Source organism: Plectrocnemia conspersa, unplaced genomic scaffold (genome assembly GCF_051122295.1).
Source record: "Plectrocnemia conspersa isolate PC_06_02 unplaced genomic scaffold, ASM5112229v1 ptg000010l, whole genome shotgun sequence".
Classification (NCBI taxonomy): Eukaryota; Metazoa; Arthropoda; class Insecta; order Trichoptera; family Polycentropodidae; genus Plectrocnemia; species Plectrocnemia conspersa.
This window is the reverse complement of record NW_028277174.1, coordinates 15,676,589-15,690,842: the sequence shown is the minus strand read 5'-3', so window position 1 is coordinate 15,690,842 and position 14,254 is coordinate 15,676,589. Positions and strand designations below refer to the sequence as shown.

General features: G+C 30.1%; 1 protein-coding gene across 1 annotated transcript in view; it reads right to left on the bottom strand.

The window, feature by feature from the left end:
* The window catches only part of LOC148230730 (uncharacterized), a 78,521-nt gene that overhangs the window by 16,571 nt on the left and 47,696 nt on the right, over positions 1-14,254 (bottom strand). The gene's annotated exons all lie outside the window — the stretch shown is intronic.

The following is a 14,254-nucleotide window of genomic DNA, read 5'->3' as shown; positions in this document are numbered from 1 at the left end:
TGTTAAAGTTTGCCCAGCTTATTAGGCATTAAAATATTCATTACTGCCCTGAACTGTTTCGGGCGCTGAAACAGTAGCACGAATTGTTAAATTGCGCTATTGTTGAATTTCGTATAAATTGTATATCTACACTATTTGAAAGTACATATAGTATACTCGAGCTCTAAACTTAACTTGTGATAGTAAAATAATAATTAAAAATATACTCATATGCGAAACATTCTGATAAAGTCTACTAAAATATATAATAATATTATTTAAAATTTTAATAATAACAAAACTAATATTTATAAATAAGTATCATAGTTTTTAAAAGCAAACAGAGAGTACGTATTTGTTAATAAATTTAACAAATGTTTTCATTATCAATAGAACTTTTAATTTATTCATAATACATATATATTTCTAAAAGTTGTAGTATAACCATAAAAAATTAAACTGCTGCCTAAATTATTATTGCTGTATGTTATCAAAGCATATAATATTTTATAACGTATATGCTATCTATGAACAAGAATAAAATAATTATTTAAATTATTATTATTTTAATATCAAAGTTTCTATTTGATGTTAAAAATCTAGGTGTATGGCGATCCACTAATAAATTATTATTTAGAACAACTTTTGACAATAAAATTGATAACAATGTGCTACATTTGTGTTTTATTTTATAATCGATTAATTCAGACTTGAGATTTCATCAGGGTATAAAATAGAACACAAATGTAATGCCTATAAAATGTTAGAATTTGTCTTGCGATACGATCAATTGAGGAGCTGTATAATATACATATATACTGGGTGTCCCAAAAAATAAATACACTCTCATTCAAACACCCTATGTATAAATTAAACATTCTGATATTAAATACCAATCATTTATATGGCTAAAATTGCGATCTACTCGATCCTTAAAATGTGGTCCACTCAAAGGCAGTACTTAAATTCTTTCACCTTCTCAAAGGCAACGCCTCTATTTATAAATATATAATGTGAGCTGGTTTTGTATGGCGCGTGTGTGTATGCGTGTGTGGAATTTCATCGGGTGTGATTTAGCGTCGGGTTAATTCCGGGTTGAGCTTTTCCCACCCGAAGATAAATAGTGAAAAGTTATTGCGGCGATATCGCGGGCCCAGCCAACCCTCTCACGACTTGCTGGTGTTTTATGCCTATTTGCCTATAGCTGTGATACTACATTGTGATTTTCGATTGATCCCGTTTGTTATTTAATTTGTTCGCTAACGCTCTCTATAAATATTTGGTTTTCGGTCCTTAATCGGAATCAAATTGGAACTAATTGGAAAAGCGAAATCCTACGGATTGTTGATATATTTAATTGCATTTTCGATTAACGGCGATACTCCATGGTAGGATTAAAATTTTAAATCAATCGTTTGTGATCTTTAATGAAAAAGCATTTCATATTATTTTTTAATAAATTTAAACATACCCATATATAACGTTTTACCTTAATATATGGTTTAAAAAATATGCTATATATTTTAGACTTGTAAATGCTACATATATTACACTTTAAATAAAAAATAATAAATGAACTGTGGGTCTTGCATAAATAACCACAGCCGGGTAAAAAGGGATCTAGCCCATAGTTTTCATAGTTTGAGAACCCCCTTCTTTAATCCATTCCGCACAAATAACCTGAAGCTTTAGGACTAAATTTAAATTAAAACGATTATAAAAGTATCGAGATTTAAAAATAACACAACTTTTCAAAACAACTTTGTGAGATCGAGAGAATTTCGATCACTTTATGATGGAGTAAAAAGATCTTGAATTCAGCGTTTATTCTGCTTAAAATTCGCGAACTTTTTATACGCCCCTCGTAGGTACATACGAGCGCACAAAAACACATACACAACAGTGCCAATTTCGGGGGTGTAAACGGAGCCCGGGGCTAGGGTCGGTGCAAGTCAAAGGGCCAGGGTCAATTTACATAGGCGCGTGGCGCTCGTACGGCTTCTTAACGAAACATTTAATCTTGAGTCATCTGATAGCTTTGCTGTGGGGGCGGAAACCCCACCGAGATGGCAACAAAGTGACGCATTCAACAGTCGAGAGGGTCGCTTAGATATTCGTGATTGTCGAAAAATCGATTCGGATAAAGTAGTAGATACTATGTACATGGTAAGTGGGTACATCTTGTGTACATATGTATACGTGTGTACCTACTTACTATGTACAAAATATACTCCATTGTAAAAACCAGCGTTGTGTACATTAGATTAAGTGTCTGCAAATTGTTGTGGGGTATAAATGTCGATGTGGCAATTTGTGATACATATAGTAACTTAATTGTGTTGGGGAAGGAAAACGGATAATTTTATATTTATTGTTATTTTTTATTACTTTCCATATAATGTTGTTTGCGATATATATTTCAATTTATGTATTATGTATTATATTAAATAAAAATACAATAACCTGATTTATGTAATGTAACATGAAACATTAAAAATTAATATTATTCAACGTTAACAAATGTATTTATAGAAATAATTTTGCTTAAAAGTCTCCCAATGCTTTGCCTTTTTTAACGCACAAATTAACATTACAAAAATGAAATAAGCCACTTAACGGATTTACCGCCTCTAGCTCACCATTAACCATAGAAATCCAGTATCGTTTGATTTAAGAAAAATTTAAAAGAAACTAGTTCTGCATTAATGCTTGCGTTTTTAACATAAAAACTAGTAGGTTTTTTTCTATAAATTTACACACCCGTTTTTAGCAAAATTAGTTAAATTTACATACCCACGGAATATAAACAAACGTCATAAAACATATTTATGCCAAGTTCCATCCTAGGATGTAGCGCCAATAAAAAAATGAGTTATCCAATTATTGCTTATTCGTTAGTATCTCGGGACTTTTTCAATACATTTATGAATATTTTAGTCCTTTTGCTTATCAAGCCTCTGCGTACGTTTTATTATATTATCTACATATTACGTTTTATATACGTATGTATTCTGCAATAAAATGTCACATTTATTAAATCAAATATTACAAGCATAGTTTCATTCAAAACGATCACTCATATAAAATAAAAGTCTATTTCAAACCCTTTCTATCGATGCAGCATAAACGGTTTATGAGATCAGCTTTTAAAATAATGTTTGGGCTACTCTTTATATGCGGAGATTCTCATATGTAATTCTGTCTGTGAATATAATCTTTCGCGGAATAGCAACGATATAAAGATTTTAATAGAGGGTGCCAGCTCATCCCAAAACGATCCTGTTTATCCGCAGATACATGAGTCTGTGCGCTGGTGTGAGTTCTTTGCGACCGAACAATGCGAGAAAATCTCCATTAATAACTCGGTCCTTAACAGAATTATCAAGTGCGACGCACAAAACGAAAACATAATTCAATAGCGTTCCGCGGGGAGTTCGCAAATGAGTTGGCACCGCGAAAAGGGAACGCGATAGATCGTACATTGCAGATAAACTCCCCAAATGTGTCACATATCAATTTAACTTGAATTCAAACATACATCACCACTTTTATCTGTTTTTGTTTGAGTTATTAAATCTTGGCAAGAGTTGGCCGCGGGCAACCATCGGTGCATGAGTCACTTGAATATAAAATAATATAAATATATACATAAAATAGATTGATCCATTATAAACAATGAATGAAAAATTACTAATTCTAATCATTTTATTTTACATAAATATTTGCAAGATATTCGAGAAAATCACTATTAGTTTATTAGAATATAAACCTAGTAAATAATTAATATAAATCGTAATAGAGCCTTGTGACCATTTATTTAAGATTACGAATATTTTCGAAGCCCAAAACCGCAGATGCGAAATTAATTTTCCAAAATGATCAAACACCAAATTAACTTTGTAAAACAAAATACATTTTATATTCGGAAAAAAACTAATGACATTTTAAAATCAGCGCGTCATTTTACATCTAATAATAATATTCCCTCTCGTCAAGCGACAACGAGCGGTAGTACGCAGGAGTGTTTTCTATCAAAGTATGTATATGTTTATTTCTTTAATTAAATTAAGAGCATCGTGACCTATAAAATTACTTTAATGTGTCACTGTAATAAAAACCAATAAGTTGTATATACACAAAACATATTTATTTAATAAAAAAAAAAGGCAAAAATCATAAAATATTAAAATTAAATAATAATTAGCATCCAAGCTCCTCGTAACGGACTAAAAAAATGAATATGTAACGGGTTTCCTAAATGGAATTAAAAAACACCTTCGTACATGTAGAAATAAATTATAAGTCTTATTAGTGTATATTTTTATTTTCTGTTGTGTATTTTTTATATATTTTTTAAATATGTTTATATACTTAAAGTTTTTTGATATAAAGATTAGCTATTAAGCTGAATAAATTAATAAACAAATAAATAAATTGTGGCGGACCGCACAGATGCCCTCTAAGTTAATAAATAATGTAAAGAGCAGAGGTCCCGGTTGCACATTTAGACTGGCATATGACTAAAACCATATGTAGCTGTATGCGTGCGAATACCGACTGAAAGCCGAGTGTAGTGTCTCTTTATTGCGCGTCATGGAGGCGCCTCGCTGCCGCTCGCGCCGACTTTTACTGTCAAACCAAACAACTTAACCTTTTTTCATGATATTGTATTGATTTATTTTAAATTTCATTTTTTTTTATTATCATTAAAAAAAGTTAGGTTGTTTGGTTTGACAGTAAAAGTCGGCGCGAGCGGCAGCGAGGCGCCTCCAAAACGCGCTAGAGAGATACGAGTGAATGCTAGAAAGAGACACTACACTCGGCTTTCGGTCGGTATTCGCACGCATACAGCTACACTTGGTTTTAGTCATATGCCAGTCTAAATGTGCGTCCCGGTTAGATCATTGAAGAATCACAAAATAACGAAAATAACAAAATTATACCGGCGGATAAATCAACGAGATATGGAATGACTCATTAATGAAATTTCTAGACATTCAACCAAATGTACAAACTGACATTGCAACCTTTTGAAATTGTGATCCAAATCAGGCCTAAAATGTGAGGTACAGATATAGAATATTCCTCCTACCTTACATACATAATCAGAAAGTTAATTGCACTTATATTGATTTATGAGGAACCCTGCAAGATAAAACTTCTTGACCACTTAATTAAAATCATATTTAAAAAAACTCTTTGGTTATCGGATAATTGGGAAAAAATAAAATAAAATAGGTTCACATATTTTCTACACATGTTTACGAAGACCATTAAAATATAACAATATGTTCCACTTGTATAATATTAATGCTGGATATTTTTATATTCAGACTTTTTTGCAGTCGTTTATTTTAAAGCTGGACAGTTATATTTATAAACAAAGATTGGCTCGCTTTGTTGCATAGTTTGGCAGCATATTTTTTGTTTGACTGTAACTTTCGAAGCTTCCCTCGTGCATGTGTAGGCAGTTGTAAAAAGTCGTTGCGTGCCCCGAATACTGGCGCAAAGGTTTTTATTTATACTCGAATACGACGCCAATGGCTCCCTGCCTGGACGGACGTTGCGGAAAAATGTGAAAATTCCACTGGGTCGTAATCGAATTTCGTCATAATTTATTTATGCATGTACGTAATTTGGTTTATTGGCCGTAAAAGTTAACGGCAGGCCGCAAGGCCCCCGTAAGAGAGAACGTTAAAAAATGTTAAGTCGCGGCAAATCGAACGCGATCGCAATTCGTTCAAATTCCATACGCGGAAATGACTTTCGAAAGTTTTTTCATACCCGCCACGATAAGGATATTATGGAATAGTAATGTTCAGCGGTTATTGTTATTGAGGGAATTTGTAAATATTTTATGTAAATTTAAATGAAATAAACTTATCAAAAATTTTTATAAGGAAAATTATTCGCGATTATGGCGCCCCTGTTCAAGATTTCAGTTATATATATAGACATTAGATTTTTTAGCTATTTACTTGAAATTTACGTTTATATTGGTCATTAAATATGTATGCAAAGTATTTGCGATACTTGTAATACTATATTTGTATATTAAATTTGCCCAAAAAGTTTTTATTTTTAATCATTAAAATGGTTAAAATTGCATCATAAACTTAAATACATAGGTATTTCTGAATATTTATAGTATAACAAATTATTTTAACTTAAAAATTACCTAAATTCTAAATCAATAGTAAAAGTAGTATTTGTTCTATTATTTGTTTAGCAGTAAAATAAAGAAAAAAATATATATAAATATATTCTTAAATTATTTATTTTGATTAGTATAAGAACACATTTTTATTTAGTTTTTTAATAGTTAAGACATACATTCAAATTAGACAAAGAATTAAAAGTCTTGAACTAATTTCTAGATTTAAAATTCATAAATAATAATTTCAAAGTTATTCATTATTCTGAATTCTTACATTCCACCAATTTTCTTACAATATTCCTTGAAATAAATTCCATTGAAAATTGTGGAATATTAAAATTTAATGCTATTTTTATACAACGGAAAATATAATTTATTTAAAACACGTTATTAAATTTATAAAGTTTTAAATGTAACTTAATGCTACTCAAATTTTATTGTTGTATTTTATTAAAGCTCACAATATAAAATAAAGTACTTCTATTAGCGGCAAAAAATAATAAGCCATCTTCAATATTATTTTAAACAAGTTTTCATCAAAATTTAAATTAATTATTAAAAATCTACGTGCGTGCTTATCCGCTTGACATTAAAAAAATATCATTTCATGATGTCATCACAAAACTTTCAAAAAACAGTCAAATGAATTGTAAAAATAATCACAACAAAAATCAAAGAGAAGAAAATGTGGTAGTGGATATAAAATGTTCGTCACTAGCGCCCTATTCAAGCACAATTTTTGTCGGCCAACGCTTGGAGTAGTTTTCCGCCGGCCGACATCACAACCAATAATACATTCAAACATATGTAGTTCTGTTGACATGATGACGCTGTCTAGTGCAGTGATATCTACTTAAAAGTCTGATTTTAACTTCTGTACTCCGACCCTCGTTAATTAATTATGACAAAATAAATAAATAAATGCAATTAATAGCAGACACTCAATGATTTATGGGGCTTAGGTAGAATTAATTTAGTATGTATGTATTAGTAGCCTTAATAACGAGGTTTTTTAATACAAATATGTATATCATTAACCATTAATGCTATAAAAAAGTAAAGCTGTAAACCACGTTAAAATTAAAGCGCATTTTTAATACTAAAAAATACTAAGTTGGCCGTAAAAAATATTCAGCTTTGACATAAGATGAGGTCGAACATTTTTTAAACAGCTTCCGTGCCCGTTATAACGGAATATTGCGATCAAATAATTTAAGTTAATTGCTATTATTTATTTATATTGCATTAACAGATGTCTTACAACATTTATTATTTATTTCGGAGTTCATTAAAAATATTTATCTGATAATATTCAAGAACAATGGAATTATTGATAATAATGTAATATATTATTTTAGATTAATATTACTAACTGTTTAATTCAAATACACACATCAAAACAATATTAATCTCAAATAATGTATATACAAGTATGTAACATGTCGACACAGAATTAGAGCTTAATTAAATTGCCACCAAATAGCGCAAAAGCAAAGGCATTTAATCGTATCATTTTCAATCCTCCATTATCACAACACAAACGTTTACGACCGAAGAATGAGAAATACAAACAATCGGTTATACCACCAAATACCGCCTACATACCACAATAAAGGCCGACAGGGGATTCTCAAATATTTAAATGAATGAACTATAGTAAAAGTAGCCGACCACTTTTAGCTCAAACACCCAATGAATATTTTAATATTTATGCTGGAATATTATATATACTTATTAATTTATCTTTCGGCTCTAGAATAAACATTTGGTATTAAAATGTAATTTTTATATACAATAATTCTCATATTGTATAGCATCGTTTTATAATAATCTATACATATGTACTATATATAATAAAGCAATCTTGCGGTTTTGAATTGTATAGACATAATCTACGCCTCTAACCTCGTTTGATATTGATGTATAAATTAAGCTTTAACGTTTGTACAGAATTAATATTTTATTTGATACATAATACTGACGAATAACTTGCGAGTGAAATTTATTATAGCTACCATATCTAGTAAGGTGGATCAATAAATACCCTTCGTTTGGAGCTGATCCCCTCTAGACTCCCCCACGTGAATGTCCTTATAAAAAGGGACTAGATTAAGATAACCTTACGAATTGCTGTCAACCGCCCCTCTTATTGCTTCTTCGAAGGAAGTCCTTACAAAATAGCCGCGCATTACTTACAAGATACATAATTCATATATTTATGTATGTATGAATATATGTATTTTCGCTTCTGATTTATAAAATATAAATTAAAACCCATATGCAATCAAATCTTGGCGAGCAAACACAAAGTAAACGCGATAAATAAAGCTTCATGGAAATGAAATGTATTTCCTATAAGGAATTTTAGCAATAAATTTCTCGAATCTATAAATCACACATTGCACAAGTGGCGAATTGTCGAAGTAAATAAATTTATTTACAAAATTGTATATATAGTTCATAAGGAAGGGGTGAAAGAAAAGAGCGCCGTCGACAGTTCTTGAGCTTTTATCTTGTGAGTAACAATAAAGCGTTATAATAATGTAATAAATTACGTTGAAAAGAAGCCAGCCACAAAAAAAGCCACGAGAACAGTCACACAACACAATGAGTTCAAAAGGTAAAACGGTGGTATCAGTTGAGCACAAAAGAGTAAAGTCAGTCGGAAACGTTTCCAGTTGAATGGTGACACATAAAAACACTTCACCTGGTCCAAAAGAGCGGATAATTTCATGGCGCCCCAATAAAAATAAATGTTTGAATGGGCCAAGAAATATACCGCAAAACGGAGCTTTTAAAGCCCCTTGCGTTTTTTGTACATACAAATCCCTTTAGTGTCGTTTTTAAAAGAGTCTTGAAATGTGTGTAAACTCAAAGTTTATCATAAATGATTTATGCGATTCACGCCAAGGGGTTCAAGTGTAATATTTAATATACAAATAAAAAAGTAACGTGAGAACTAAATAAAGTATTAACTAGTAAGCTTAAGATGAAATGGTAAGCACACATGAATATTATTTTATTAAGATATTTAATATATCCCCTTTTCATTCACAAAAAGAGATTATTTTGAAACAAATCGCTGTTTTAAATCCATCTTAAGCTAATGTCTACTTATGTTTGATAAAATATCAATTGTATTTATGCCTAACGCTAATAAAAAATATTTATTTTTATGACAGATGTTATCAAAAACAATATTGTCTTGTCATATTGTCTGTTACTGGTGAATGCTTTAGATGCATCGTAAAATCGCATTATTATTGCTCCTATCTATACTTCGCTGCTGTCAGGTATAAAAGTCCAGGTCACCATACTCGGCGACCATACTCACAAAAGCGCTAGTACGTCGTCAATGTATGCCGATTGCCACCGAACATCGTCTTTGACTTCTATGAAGTCTCGTCGCAAATCTCACAAATGGACTGACCGATTGCGATTTTGAAAAAATATAACTCATCCCAAGTATACAGAATTATATAACTTTTAATGATTATAGAATATATTTAATATAATAATAAATTATTATAAAAAACATTTATATTAATGAAGGTTAAATTAAAAATCGTTTATGAATTGCAATTGCGGCAGCTCGCTTCGGTCCGATTAATATTTAATCATTGTCAATGACTTGCTGAATATTTTATCGAGATTATTCATAACGAACCCTTAAAGTTAACATAAAATAATTTTACACCCTCGAATAATTTATGAGGGTGTTTCAGCCAAAATTGGACCTAGGGGCTCGAGGTGTAAACATACTAGATATATTGTTAATGTGTGCTCGAATGCGATTCAAATTGGACCTTAGTTTCTACATTAGAACTAATTTGTTCCATTAATCCGAAAATATATAACTTTTATCATGCGCCTCTGTGTGCGCACTATATTATGCAAACGCTCTTCAAAGGATGTTTATAAAGTATAAAAAACCAACGGCGGAAAGTTTGTAAAAAATAAGATAAAAAATACCGTGTTCACACTTCTTTGTGACGAACACAAAAAAAAATGTCGAATCCGACAACTTTCTTCAAACACAATTCAAATTCTACAAGATTGACACATCTGGGACGACACGGATTCAAAATAGGTAAACTTTCAGTTCTTTATTAATAATAACTTTGCGAATGCGTTTTTTTATCTTATACTTGGTAATTAAACCAATTTTATTTTACAATATCAAAAATACTTTTTCAAATATTTTTAGCTATAGATAAAAGCACTATTTATTAAATAAATTGAGATGGTATAATTTAAAAAAAAAAATTTTACATTACACTGTGTAATAAAAATATTTTTTTATTTTTAAAAAGTACAGTAATGATTACAGTAAGAAATTGGCATATTTTTAAATATAATTTTAAGCTTTAACAAAGCTTTTTTCTTATTAAATTGTATCCATAAATTACAGTGAACCTAAGACATTGATACCTTAAATCTGGGGTGGCCAACCCGTGGCTGTATACGGCCCACTTTGAACATTTTTCCGGCCCTATATATTTATTTTATAATCGCCAATAAACTATAGACAATTTTTCAGTCCAAAAAAATGTCTATAGTGTATCTATATCTAATATGGGGATATATAATTTTATAAATGGCCCACGGAGCTATGATGCATTTTCAAAGTTGCCCGTAAGATCATTTGGGTTGGCCACCCCTGTCTTAAATAGTCGATTTATAAGTACGTGAAACATTTATTTTGTATAATGTTTAGTATTATATTTTTTTTTAAAAACTTAAAAACGTTCACAATAATTTTGAAGCAATACGAAGGAGTACTAGAGCGTATATTTAATTATTAATTAAAAGCTTTTCTCAAACTTTGAGCTTAATGCAATTCTAGGAAGAAGTTCGCAGTAAATGAATTAGTATTGCCCTATATTTAATTTAAATTATGCCGGAATTTACATTTGTAAAATAAACATCTAAATCTGTAATACTTTTTATTAAATCCGGTGCCGATTTATTATGTATGTATGTATATAGTCGATGACATAGTTGAGATGAAGCAGCACAATCGTTGAAAAATAAGAATTAGCATCTGTCTGAGAATCATATACACACCATCACAAATAGTCTAAATCAAATAGTCAGTATCTATTTTCGAAGCCACGGTTTTTATTACCAACGAACGTTTTGTACAAATGATCTTGCACTTACTTAGTTTTGGAAAACATATAAATTAAAACTTTCAATAAAAAAATTTGAGCATGTTTTTGTGTTTTGTAGAACCCTATCTTTATTACCATAATTTAGTCACAGATTAAACAGAAAACTATGTTGTTTTTTAAAATTAGTACATTGCATGATTGATTGTTTTGACAGACGATTTTTATTTTCATATATCGGCACCACTTTTTTTATTTATTATATTTCACAATGATTACCGATTACGGTTAATATGAATCACAGGGTTTATTGAAAAACAGCAACTGGAGCAAAACATAACAGCAAAAAACAGAACCATTACAATAAGGAAATAGATTTAATATTTATTTTATATTGGCAACTAAATTTTTGATAAATAAATAATTTTATAAATATCAGTTAATTATTAAAAATCGACCAGATAATAAAATAAATAATCAGTATTTAAATAAAATAATGGGTAATTGAAGCAAAATGTTTTTATTATAAAATGATCGGCATTTAATATGTTATTATCGATAATTACAATAAATTGTTGTTTATTAAACTATTGATAGTTGCAAAACGTCCATTTCCTATTCCACCCCAAACCTAACCTAAACTACATAAACGTTCGAAACATTATAGCCTTAACAGTTGTTGTTTCGCCATAACACCATTTTTTAAACAAAATTTAGTACATTACTGTTATCAAGATTAAAATTTATTCTAAAAAAAAATATTTATTTGCCTAAACATTTTATTTATTTATGTATAATTAAAAAAGCTATTTTTAATAGATTAGTTGCAGAGATTCATGGGGTGTTTACTGTCCTGACCAACGCTCACTCGCTCACCCGCTCGTTTGCACTTAACCTGTTTAAATTTTAAAACAAGTTAAGTGCCAACGAGCGGCAGCGAGTGAGTGTTGGACAGAAAAGTGATAAAAATAAATTAAATGTATAAACAAATATTTTTAGAATAAATTTACACCCCGATAATTGGAAAATACCCAAAATTCGCTAGTGGAATACAAGATTTAACAATGACTGATCACTGGATATAAATAATTTATTATATCTACTGATCAATTAGTTATATTTACGGAGCATTTTTTTTATTTGAGTGAGCAAAAACTGAATTACTTACTGCAAAAAAAATATTATTTTCTGATGATTTATTTTATAATTTCGATTATTAATGTTAATTTTTTGATAAATAATCAGTTGGACTATTGATGTACTTATTTAATTATCAAATAATTAGTTTCTGGAATGAACTAATTATAAATCTATTTTCTGCTCTGAATTACCGGTGTTACCGAATTGCAAGAAAGCATGGCTATATTACGTTATATATGTATGTTTACTAAATATATTTTTACAAATCAAAGAGTTCGTTTTCTACGTCACAGACAATATTGAACATATTTAAAATACATTTCCTATTTCCTTGAATGTTTAAATCACGTTATGGACGTAAGCTAGTACAAGTTATGATGAAAACGATGAAAATTTAAATGGATCACCGGATATCTGCACTAGACCTCGGCTCGGAGACGTGATCGAGTTTAGCCGTAGCTATTTTATGTCGTAGTATTTTGTTATATATTTTTTCGAGCCAGTCTGTAGTGGCGAATAGCGCCGCCTATCGATTTTCGCATCTATTGTGTGCTGCAGCCATTCAAAAGTGCAACATTGTTCCTTAGCTTCCGCCGCGGCCCAACAGGAATACGGGGGATGACATTTGACATGAACAAAGGGACGGAAGGGTGACCCATTGTCTTGTGTTCGCGTCGCGTACACTATGACGCTTTGGGGCTGACCCCAAGTCGAAACACTTGACCTTATCACCTGAAAAACGACGATAGCTGCGACGAACACTGAATCCTTTCAATTCTTTTAAGAAGGAAATTACTTATTATATGTTATTATTTTGAATCAACAGCTGTAACATGAATAGGTCACCCATAATGTCACAGAGTAACAATAATGTAAACAAATAATCAATCTGGAAATTGTAGTTATTTACTATTATTATTTATTTCATTTTTTCAATTTTAACTTGAACACCAGAACTTTATAGGTTTATCCAATGCACCATGATAGCAAATATACAAAAAAATATATCATTGAACAATAAAAAAAGAAATAATTAAGGTGCATACTTATAATAGATTAACACCATTCTATATATTTTTTTCAACTTCTCATAATTATAGCCGAAAACATCTTTATGTTTGGCAAGCTCCTAGATGGAAGCAAGATCAAGACGATGTCCTGACTGCGATATATAAGAATAAAGGACGTGATCGCAACTTTTTAAGGCACTTTAAAGCTCGAAACTGAAAGCCTATCGACACATATTAAACTATTAATAAAACCTAAATGTCCGTGATCGATAGTTCAAGATCATTTAAAAATATTCCAGAGTATATAAAAATAAAAGTAAAATAAATTTACACCTTTCATCAATATCATTAATATTTACTACTGCTGACTAGAATTTATGGTTGTATTGTAAATGAGAATTGTATAATATTACCAAGGTAATGGCAATTAATAAATCAATATCTAAGACCACATTACAATGACGTTAATTAAATGAAATGATAATATCTATATGTCGGACTTTTAATAAATTAATAAATTTAAAAAATAAATAATTCAGATTAAAAACATAATTTTCTAAGAAATGCCATGGTTTCTAAACTGAATTAATATATTAACTTGTTAATTTATATTTGTTTAAAACAGTTCAAACAATTCTTGTTAATTATATTTTCAATTGAAACAGTCCATCTTTAGTAAAAATCCTACTATAACGGAAAATTGTCGCAGGTTGTTTTAAACCGGTATTATTTTTTTATTAAACAGATACGCGCTCGTTCAAACGTACTACGGAGTGTACAATCTTGTTTGCGAAGGCATTAAACTTTTATCCTCTATGAATATAAATAAACTATTTAAGTCCCAACCGCAACCATTG